Consider the following 10,356-nt stretch of genomic DNA (forward strand, 5'->3'; position numbering starts at 1 on the left):
ACATGCACTAATAGTGTGTATTGTTGTCACATGACCTCATTGTTATTATTTCAGCAATGGGTCTAGTTATCTCATACCGGTAAAAATGTAGGAATAATTATTTTTTAAATAACCACTTTTCTTTTAAATATTGGAAGAAGTCTCTAAATGCTCTCTATGGCTGCATTTATTTGATCAAAAATAGAGTAAAAACTAATTTTGTGAAATACTATTCGAATTAAAAATAACTTTTCTGTTTAAATAAATTTAAAAATAATTGTAATTTATTTAAAAGTTTAATTTAATTTTAATTTGGTGCTTTATCATTAATAATGGTTCTTATTATTATTGTTCAAAAAGATTTTTCTTCTTAATATTTTTTTCTGGAAACTGTTGATTCATTCAGCCTCCTGAATGTGGAAATTTGAATAGAATAAGTAGAAAGTTCATTAAACAGCATTTATCTGAAATAGAAATCTTTTTTTATATACTAAATGTCTTTACTGTCACATTTGATGAATTTAATACATCTTTTCTGAATAAAAGCATTAATTTACTTTTTTATTACCCGAAACTGTTAAATAGTAGTGCATTACAGTTTCCACAAAAATATGAACAAGTACAACTGTTTTCAACATTACTAATAGTAAGAAATCAGTTTATTAGAATGATTTCTGAAGGATCATGTGACACTGGAAACTGGAGTAATGGCTGCTGAAAATCAGCTTTGTCATCACAACAAAAATGATTTTACTCTATTTTTGATCAAATAAATGCAGCCTTGGTGAGCATAAAAAGAAATAAATAAATTCAAACGTTTTGACTGGTAGTGTGCATACAGTATATTTCAAATATCACACTTTGTGTAAATTCTTTGCAGTCCAATCAAATAATGAGCTAAGAAGGAGATAAAAAATTACAGTGGATATTATTTCCAGTTCGTTTGTTACAATAATAATGGAAGCACAAGCACATTGCATTATGGGATACAGTGTTCTGTACAGTGCGTTCTGTTCTGCACATTTTGGTCAGCATATTTATATTCATTTATATGTTGATGTGATTAATTGGTCAGCATATCACATAAATCGATTTAGATAGACAATATTATTATTCATACAGAAGATCTGAATACTATGCTTACATACTGCAAAGTAGTACTTATTTAAATCAAACCCATTGTCTGCCTATCTGGATGTCTGTCTCTCATGCATCCATTAATGCCTCAGTGTGCATGTGACTAGCAGATCACCAGATGCTTCACTTTCTACTCAGTGCTTTCACTCAATGCTTTTCTGGCATCTGGCAACTATTGCTAGAACGAAAATACTACTGTATAAATATATGTGTCACATATGTGTAGTGTAAAGCCATTTTTCAGATAGCAGAAGAGAAGAGGTGTCTAAGCACTTCTAGATTTGGCTCACGGTGACAACGAATCTACATAGTAGCCATTTCTGCTTCCCTCATTCGTTCTGCTACATCCCGCCCAAGGCACAGAAAATCCCAGCATCAGCCAGAGAAAATATTCCAACAGACAAACTGAACTCTTCAACAAAGCATACATTTCAGCCAGCAGCCCAGGAGGAAAAGCAGTGAACTTCAATGCTGTAATTAAGATATGACCGGGTCAAAGACATAATTTAAAGCATGGTTTGTGAAAACCTTTTCATCAGGTCTAAATAGTTTAGCACACCTCCTCCAACTGATATCACTTTTATACAAGATAAACAGCATGATACAAGCACATCTGAAGCGAGGATACATATTCTTCTGAATTAATTTCACTTAAAGAATGAACGTGTTCATTTTAATCAGACTGCACGATTGTAGAAATAAATAGTGTATGAATAACACAAATATTTCCCCTTTAATTTAGCTCAAAATAAATTAAATAAGTAGAAATCTACATTAAACCATTTAATAATAATAATAACAATACTAATTACTACCACTACTACTACTACTACACTTTTCTTTACATTCAGCTGCTTTTACAACAAATAAAATCACAAATACTTTATATGTAATGCATTACATTAAATACAAATATTATACAAAACATAAAATATATTAATATATAATATGTATATTATAAATATCGTTATATTATAAATGTAAATCTTTAAAGATTTTGAAAAAAAAAAAATAATAATAATAAAAAAAATACATTAAAAAAATAAATAAAAAAATAAAATAGTATGGATGCAGCAGTCTCCATAGGGCTGTGCTACCATTTCTCAGTTGTCTGGCTTAATGAGAGATTTAATATCGGCTCATAAATCATGGCGATACCCTGAAGTTAGACTTCAGATGAAGGTAATGCAACCCATCTCTAGAGTGTCAGCAATGTGCTTGCAAGTCTCACAGGTATTGAAACACTGTGGGATGCTGTTATCACACAACCGATCATGTTTTACTTAATTTATTTAATTATTTATAATTTACTTATATTGCTAACTGGCATGCGTTTTTGTCAAAGAGTAGACCACCAGAGAGTACCTGTCAACAACAGAGCTTTTGTTCACAGAGAGAAGGGGCCACTTCACTTTTGGTTACACAGGAAATATTTTTTGGAGAATAAAGAATGGTAACAACTGCCATATTAAGCCTTTGCATTTTGGGAGAATGAACAAAATAGGGTATATTCCCCTATTTTTAAATCATTTAAACTTTCTAAACTTTCAAGTGCATACTTCAATCTTTTATGTGACAGGAAGCATCAGTGTGCAAGATACGGTTTCAAAGGAAGGAACTATTTACCTCAAAGTTATCCTAAAATATCTACCCCACCCACCTACACATGTCAGTCACCAATTCTCCCTGGTTTTCTTTGGTTTCTTTCACACATAGAGCTTTTGTGTGTTTTACACAGATCTGAGCATAGACATAGGAAGTTCAAGCTAACAAGGGAATTGTGGGTGGACATGATGTCACAGTAAAGCTAGTGTGGATGATACAGGCTGACACAGCAGTGACTGAGCAGGAACCATTGAGCTCCCTATAAAAAGGAAACAGGGAGATATCATTTTATTTCAGCTAAAACTTAACTTACAATATGGGTATCACAGTAGGATACCACACGCACATTATGTAACATAGCATTTGACTAGTCAAAGTTTTGTTCAAAATTACAGTTTGCTAGCTTTTGGTTCTTGCTACTTAGTTTGCTACTTTTGGTTCTTGTTTTGACTTAATGGGATAGTTCACCCCAATGAAAATTCTGTCATAATTTACTCAACCTTATGTTGTTCCAAATCTGTAAACTGTAATTTACATTCTTCTGCGGAACATGAAAGATGATATTTTGAATGATATGTCTTTTTTTTTCATTGTCCACACAATGAAAGTAAATGGGGTCCAACATTGTTTTGACACCAGCGTTCTTCAGAAGAGTCAATATACAATCCATATGCAAAGTCAAAACAAGAACTTAAAAGTCCATTTTATAACCATATAGATGACGTCTTTCTCTTTAAAACACACAGGGATTGAAATGAACGGTAAAGTTGTCCATCCTGAAAATCCTTAACAACAAAGTTCACAAGGTTCACATGTGCGATAGTGTTAAATCAGCCCTAGTATTTGAGATTGGACAAACATTTTGCATCACATACCTCATGATGGAAGTATTCCTCAATAGTGACCTTGGGAATTTGGCTCATCTTTTAGCCAAACAAAATATCAGCCAAACAAAATATAAATAAAAGCAAAGTGATTTCTACAATAAAACAAAAGTAAAAGAAAACTTAATTAAAAACACCTACTGCTGTCTGACTACATCTGCTCTTCTGGCCAGCTGTGCACTCACATGGTTCAAGAAAACCACCATTGGCCCACTTGCTCCGCCAAGACTCAAAGGCTGGAGGACACATTACACCAGGTGCTTGCAAGGTCATGGCCATTTCTCTTTATTGGAAGATAATTGGAGGATCCAGCTCCCTCTTCTCAGCTCTTTTGCACAATAAGCAATATGTTGCCTTATATTACACACTCATCTATGCCATCTAAGAGCTCTGTTCCAAAACCTAGTGATCGAGTTGCCTGGTACCTATAGATGTCTTCAAAGGTAGAATCCTAACGGATTAGACTTAGATTTAAGTTAATTAAAATATGTTAATCATTTTAAATTAATTTTCAGTATTTAATTAATTGCATTTCTAATGTATAAAAATAATAAATTTCTCTCACTTCGTAAACCATCTTTGACATTTTTTATCTGAGCTTGCAGCAAAGGATTCTGGGGTGCATGGGCCCATTCACCCCAAGAACAATATAAAGAAAATTATAACAGTAAATATATTAGCATCCACACTAACTTTAGGCTATAGTTACAGTTATCGTTCTTGGTGTGAATAGGCCTTAACATAAGGTTAAATATGTTAGCATTACTTTAGGTATATCATTAACTAAGATTACATTTTAATGGGTTCATTTTGATTTATAAATAATGATATTGTTCATGTTCGTTCATACTTCAACAATTGTTAAGGTAGCCTAACCTACAACTAAAAATATTAAAATGTTTAATGCATAGAAATTAATATTGAATATTTACAAATGTTATAAAAGTATTGTTTATTGTTATTTCATAATTTCATAGCAATAAACAATACATTTTGTAATGCTACTGATAAACGCGATGCTGCCATACTCAATCGCTTACCTTTTGGAACAGCCATCTTTCAGGATTCATAACCCACGTTGCCTCAAACGACATAGCGTTAACTGTCTTCGTTGTTTATTTGTTTGTTTTTTATTCAGTTATTATCATGGCAGAGCAACAGTTCAAGAACTTAGTTAAACATCAACTGTTTAGTCGACTAACCAGAAAAATAGCACATCCAGATTGAACGCTTTTAGACATTTGAAAGTAAATCTTGTTGCCAGCCCCCTTGAGTACTGAGGTTTGTTGCTGCAAGACCAAGGCAAGAACGGACATTAAAGGGATAGTCACCCAAAAATGAAAATTCTGTCATTAATTAACCCGGATTAATAATTAATAATAACATGGATTATTTTACCGATCTCATTGCTCCGTTTCTGGACCTTGATGTGGTAATCACATTGCTGTCTATGGGAGGGTCAGAGATCTTGCAGAATTCATCAAAAATATCTTAATTTGTGTTCCGAAGATGAACGGTCTTACGGGTTTAGAACGACATGAGGGTGAGTAATTAATGACAGAATTTTCATTTTTGGGTGAACTATCCCTTTAAATATGTCCAACTGGGACACTCGCTGACAGCGTGTTGACGCAGTCCTCGCGTTTGCGTTTGCGTACTTGCGTAAAATAAGTTTATGACCTTAAAATTCTAGGCTTGGAATAGGTTTTTATGGTAATGTCGGATGCTGCTCCTGGCGGCAATGCTGAGTAGACAACGGGCCTAATTGCATTCCGTTAAAGGGTTAGTTCAACCAAAAATTTTTATTCTGTCATTAATTACTCGTATTGTTCCAAACCCGTAAGACCTTCGTTCATCTTTGAAACAAAATTTAAGATATTTTTTTTTACAAAAATAACTACTTAATAACTACTACGTCACTTGTGATGATGCCAGATCTGTGTCAGCGCCGCCACACGCTCGCGTCATAATACTGTCGTGAACGCGAGTCCACAAGTGACGCAGTAGAGACGAAAATGTGGAATAAAGTCATTATTTTTGTTTTCTTTGCGCAAAAAAGTATTCTCGTAGCTTCGTAACTTTACAGTTGAACCACTGATGTCACATGGACTACTTTGTTGATCATCTTGGTACTTTTCTGGATCTTGAACGTGGTAGTTACCTTGCTGTCTATGGGAGGGTCAGAGAGCCCTCATATTTCATCAAAAAATATCTTAAATTGTGTTCCGAAGATGAACAAAGGTCTTACGGGTTTCGAACAACACGAGGGTGAGTAATTAATGACAAAATTTTCATTTTTGGGTAAACTAACCCTTTAAGACATGCGTCAGACACATTTAAAACCCAATGACGTACAAAACTGAGCTTGTGTAACTAAAATAGTCTGAATTCACATACTTTGGTAAAGTATGTTTTAGGCCTAAGGCATCCTAAGTGCACATGAAGGCTGTTCCAGTACCAATTTTAAGACAGCACTGTTGTCGGCCTATCATTCACAGAAAAGCTACTGATATATAAACTAAACAAAGCAAAATTGTCTGTCAGGAACATTATCAGAAATGTTCAAACTTGACCCGCTGTTGTAGGCTATAGCCTATATATGTCTTGGAGCACTTCGTTCAGTAGTGCCACTGATTTAATAGCAGAGGCTCAGCAGATAGACGTCTGGTGCGGCTGTGGGAGTTTTGAGAGTTGGGCAGCTCTGCCAAATGGTTCACCACCTATGCTTTATGACCCGAGTCGGCTCATGCCAGACCAAAGCCATTTCAGCGAGTAAATAGCCTATCAATATCCTTCCTCCCTCGCCGGTTTGCTGTTAACTCTCATTACACAGACCACACATGACCAAACACACATGCAGATGACCAGACCTCCTGTAGACATCAAAACAGCCCACATATGACATCTACTTAATATCTTAGGTCATAGTGAGATTTAATATGACCGCATGTGCTGTTGCCTAGAAATATCATTAACTGCTGACTATTAAGCATATTTTGATGTACTGACCTGATTTTAACACTAGCATGTTTTTTTTTCAAGAGATGTTTTTTTAAAGATGTTACTGTTATTATCAAATTCAATTATTATTAAAAAAAAGACTATTAAGCAATGGACTGTCCTGATTTTAATGCTAGGCTTCTTTTTCAGAAAGATTTTTTTTTTTTTACTTTTGATATGTTTTTACAAAATAAATATTTTATATTTTTATTTATATTTTAAATAAATATGAAAATGATTAAATATGAAAAATTATGTCGTTTTTATTGTAATGTTGTAAGATTTTTTTTTTAAATGTCTCTTTTATCTTAAATTATGGCACTAAAAATAAATAAAATAAATATAATTATTACGCAAAACAGAAATAAGAATTTCATGGCATTTGAAAATCTGTAAGACTGTAACAGTACTCGGATTAACATAAAAATTAAAAAATTAAAAAATGAGATACTTTGTAACTTAAAGGCACAGAACCATAAGGAAAAATAGCCTCAACGCATTATAATGAGTGACCTATCTTTTGTGCTCTGTACATCTTCAAGTTACAACTTTATAGCATTCCTTCAAGAATGGAACTTATTTGGTTTCTTGCTATTGAAAAGAGGCTCGCCCTGTTAATTTTTCCATTCTTTTCTCTGCCCTGATTCAAATGACGAAACATGCAATAACTTTGTTTTTGCCCCGAGGCTTCAGTGCACATATTGTGCATTCCACTCATGAATTTATGGTTTCACCGCTGTGTCTCCGACAATTTTCTGGATGCCTACTTCAGTGATGGTCGGTTTATAACAGTGGTGTTAGGTTTAACGCAAAGATTTAATGTTAAAATGCTCCATTTATACTGAATGGAGCAATGGTGCTTGAGGGAAAACTTTTTTTTATGGTTTGGTGTTGAAGGTGTTTGATCATTTAGAATGAATTGGGAACCGCTTTTAGATGTTTTAGACAGGTTATAATTTGAATTCCTCATAATGGAGATTGATTCAGCCAGTTGTGTGTCACACAGCATCAGAATCATCATCTCAGATGCTGCTTTGAATGTTGCAGACGTTCTAATTTGATTACTAACACCTCATTAAAACCATTAGTTGTAATTGTGATTTAACTCTACACTGACCTAAATTTGGCATGAGATCACTGTCAATAGGACTGCACAAGCTCAAGAATATTATCCAGGGTGCGTACGTCTGACTCTCTCAAATAGAATAAACACGTTCATTAAATTTCAAATTTAATTTGAGTTCTTTCTGTAGGTCACCCTGTGAGGTTTATTGCACTTGCCCTGTGTTGCGGGCTGTCCGGTTGACCTGCCCTCAGTGATTCAAGGATGAAGACAAGGAGCGTCATTGTTCCAGGGGAAATAAGACAGACAGGTATGACTCACACACATGGATGTCATTGGCATGGACAGAGGAGAAATATTTCCCAGCCCAACCAAAATATTAAACATCATATTCATTTTCCATTAAATTTTTACAAGAGGCACACACACTTAGGCAAACACATTTTGCTGTGTAGAATAAACAGTTGACCCAAAAGGTATCTAGACTCTTTTGGACATTTAAGTCTGACAAAATGTCTGAATGTTGTTGCACAGACATAAAATATCAAACCAAGTGGCATTTTACAATTTCTTTTAGCCAAATGATGTCAAAGTGATTTTTAGTGGATGTACGAAGTTGGTGAACACTTCCATTTAAAGTTTGGGGTCGGTAAGATTTTTTTAATGTTGTTGAAATTAGTCTCTTATGCTCACCAAGACTGCATTTATTTGATAAAAATACAGTAAATAACTGTTTTCTATTTGAACATATTGTTAATAAATGTAATTTATTACTATGATGGCAAAGCACTACACTACTCCAGTCTTCAGTGTCACATGATCTTTAAGAAATCATTCTAATATGCTGATTTGGTGCTTATAAACATTTTATTATTATCAGTGTTGAAAACAGTTGTGCTGATTAATATTTTTGTAGAAACTGTGATGCATTCTTTTGTTCAGAATTTGAAAGACAGAATTTTTTTAGTAAAACTAAAAAAGTCTTTACTGTCACTTTTGATCAGTTTAATGCATTCTTGCCAAAATGCAATTTAACATATATTTTTAATAAACCTTACTGACTCCAAACTTTTTGACAATAGTGTAATCCATCATTTTAACTTTTCAAATTCAAAACTATTACCAAAAACATTTTATCTTACCAAATATATCTATTGTTGTATCATTTAATTCCAAGCAAGCTTATTTTTATTAAATATTTGAAAAGTGTATTTCTTCTTTAATTTGAAATGTGGTCTTGGAGTCAATGTGTCACTGTAGCCACAGTTGTTCATAATAACATCATATATGACATATTATATTGCCAGTTTGTGCCATAAAATGATATTGTCATGAGAGTCGTCCTCATTTTGAAGGTTTTAAGTTACTGGTTTTAGGTTAACATAAAAGGGTAACAAAAACTGTTAAGAGTTACAGATAATAGGTGTAGATAACAGAAAATAGCTGGATATAAATTACATCACAGGGTAAATAATTATCACAGCTTGTTGCTTCTTGTCCAAAACATGTCTCAACATGTTCGAGCATGTCCTTATATATCCCTGCATGTCTTTGTTTCGAGTCCCACTTAATTAAACAGCACTACCTCATCCTAAGCCACTGTCTGACAGGGTAACTTTTGCCAGTGACTCTGTGTTTGACATTATACATGGTTTACCAACGGCTGTGTTTTTCTTTAGGGTTCCTTAGGCGGGTTTATTTATATCCTCTCTTATAATGTGAGGCCTAACATGAGGGAATGAGTATTATTCCCCAGTTGTTCTACTTCAGCTTTATGACAGTAGTTGCTCCCCTGATGCCTTTTGAAAAGCAAGGGCCAAAAATAAAAAAAAAGAAACCTGACCTATGTCTCTCTCTGACACACTGCAATGAAATATCACCTTCACTTAAAAGGATAGTTCAACTAAAATGTAAATTATGCCATTATTTATATACATACACCTACTTTTATGTCATTACAAAAATACCCCAATGTTCTAAAAACATCAAAATATCCTTTTCAAAGAATACATTGTTAATAAGTTTACTTTTTTATTCCATTGCCAAGTAAATCTCTCTAAAATAAATAAATAAAAAGTGTAAAAAAAAATCTGAATAATACATTTTAAATAATTATGCTTGTCGTAAAAGACTTTATATTTATTCATAAAAATACATGTTGTTGGAAAACAGGCCATAATATTTTAAAGGATGCTTTTTCACTCAGAATTGCAAGAACATAAGTCAGTCAGAGGAGCCCTTAATAAAAGTGAAACATCCATATTCTCATACACTCCTAATGTTTGCGCGGAAGAGAAATTCTATTCTAGAGTTTCTAAACAGATACTGTATTTATTGATTCCCAAAAGGCAATGGCACAAAAAGGCTCAAGAGCACAATGGTGAAAGGAGAATTCATGGATCACCCCTTACAGAAACCAGTCTAGACCAGTAACTATTACACTACCACTACAAGAAAACCGAATTTAATTAAAATTAAAAAACATAATTGAAATTTTATATTTAACTATTTAAACGTAAGCATAAAGCAATTAACAAAATTGTTATATATTAGTCTGCTAATCAGTAGTAATTGCTTTTAACATCACATCCCTAGATCTGTTAGCTTACATCACAATACCAGCTCCTTGATGTTTACAAAAACAATGACATGGATATGGCATTATAAAAGGAAATAGGATTCTATCTC

Source organism: Sinocyclocheilus grahami, unplaced genomic scaffold (assembly GCF_001515645.1).
Source record: "Sinocyclocheilus grahami isolate Dianchi unplaced genomic scaffold, SAMN03320097.WGS_v1.1 scaffold96.1, whole genome shotgun sequence".
Lineage (NCBI taxonomy): Eukaryota > Metazoa > Chordata > Actinopteri > Cypriniformes > Cyprinidae > Sinocyclocheilus > Sinocyclocheilus grahami.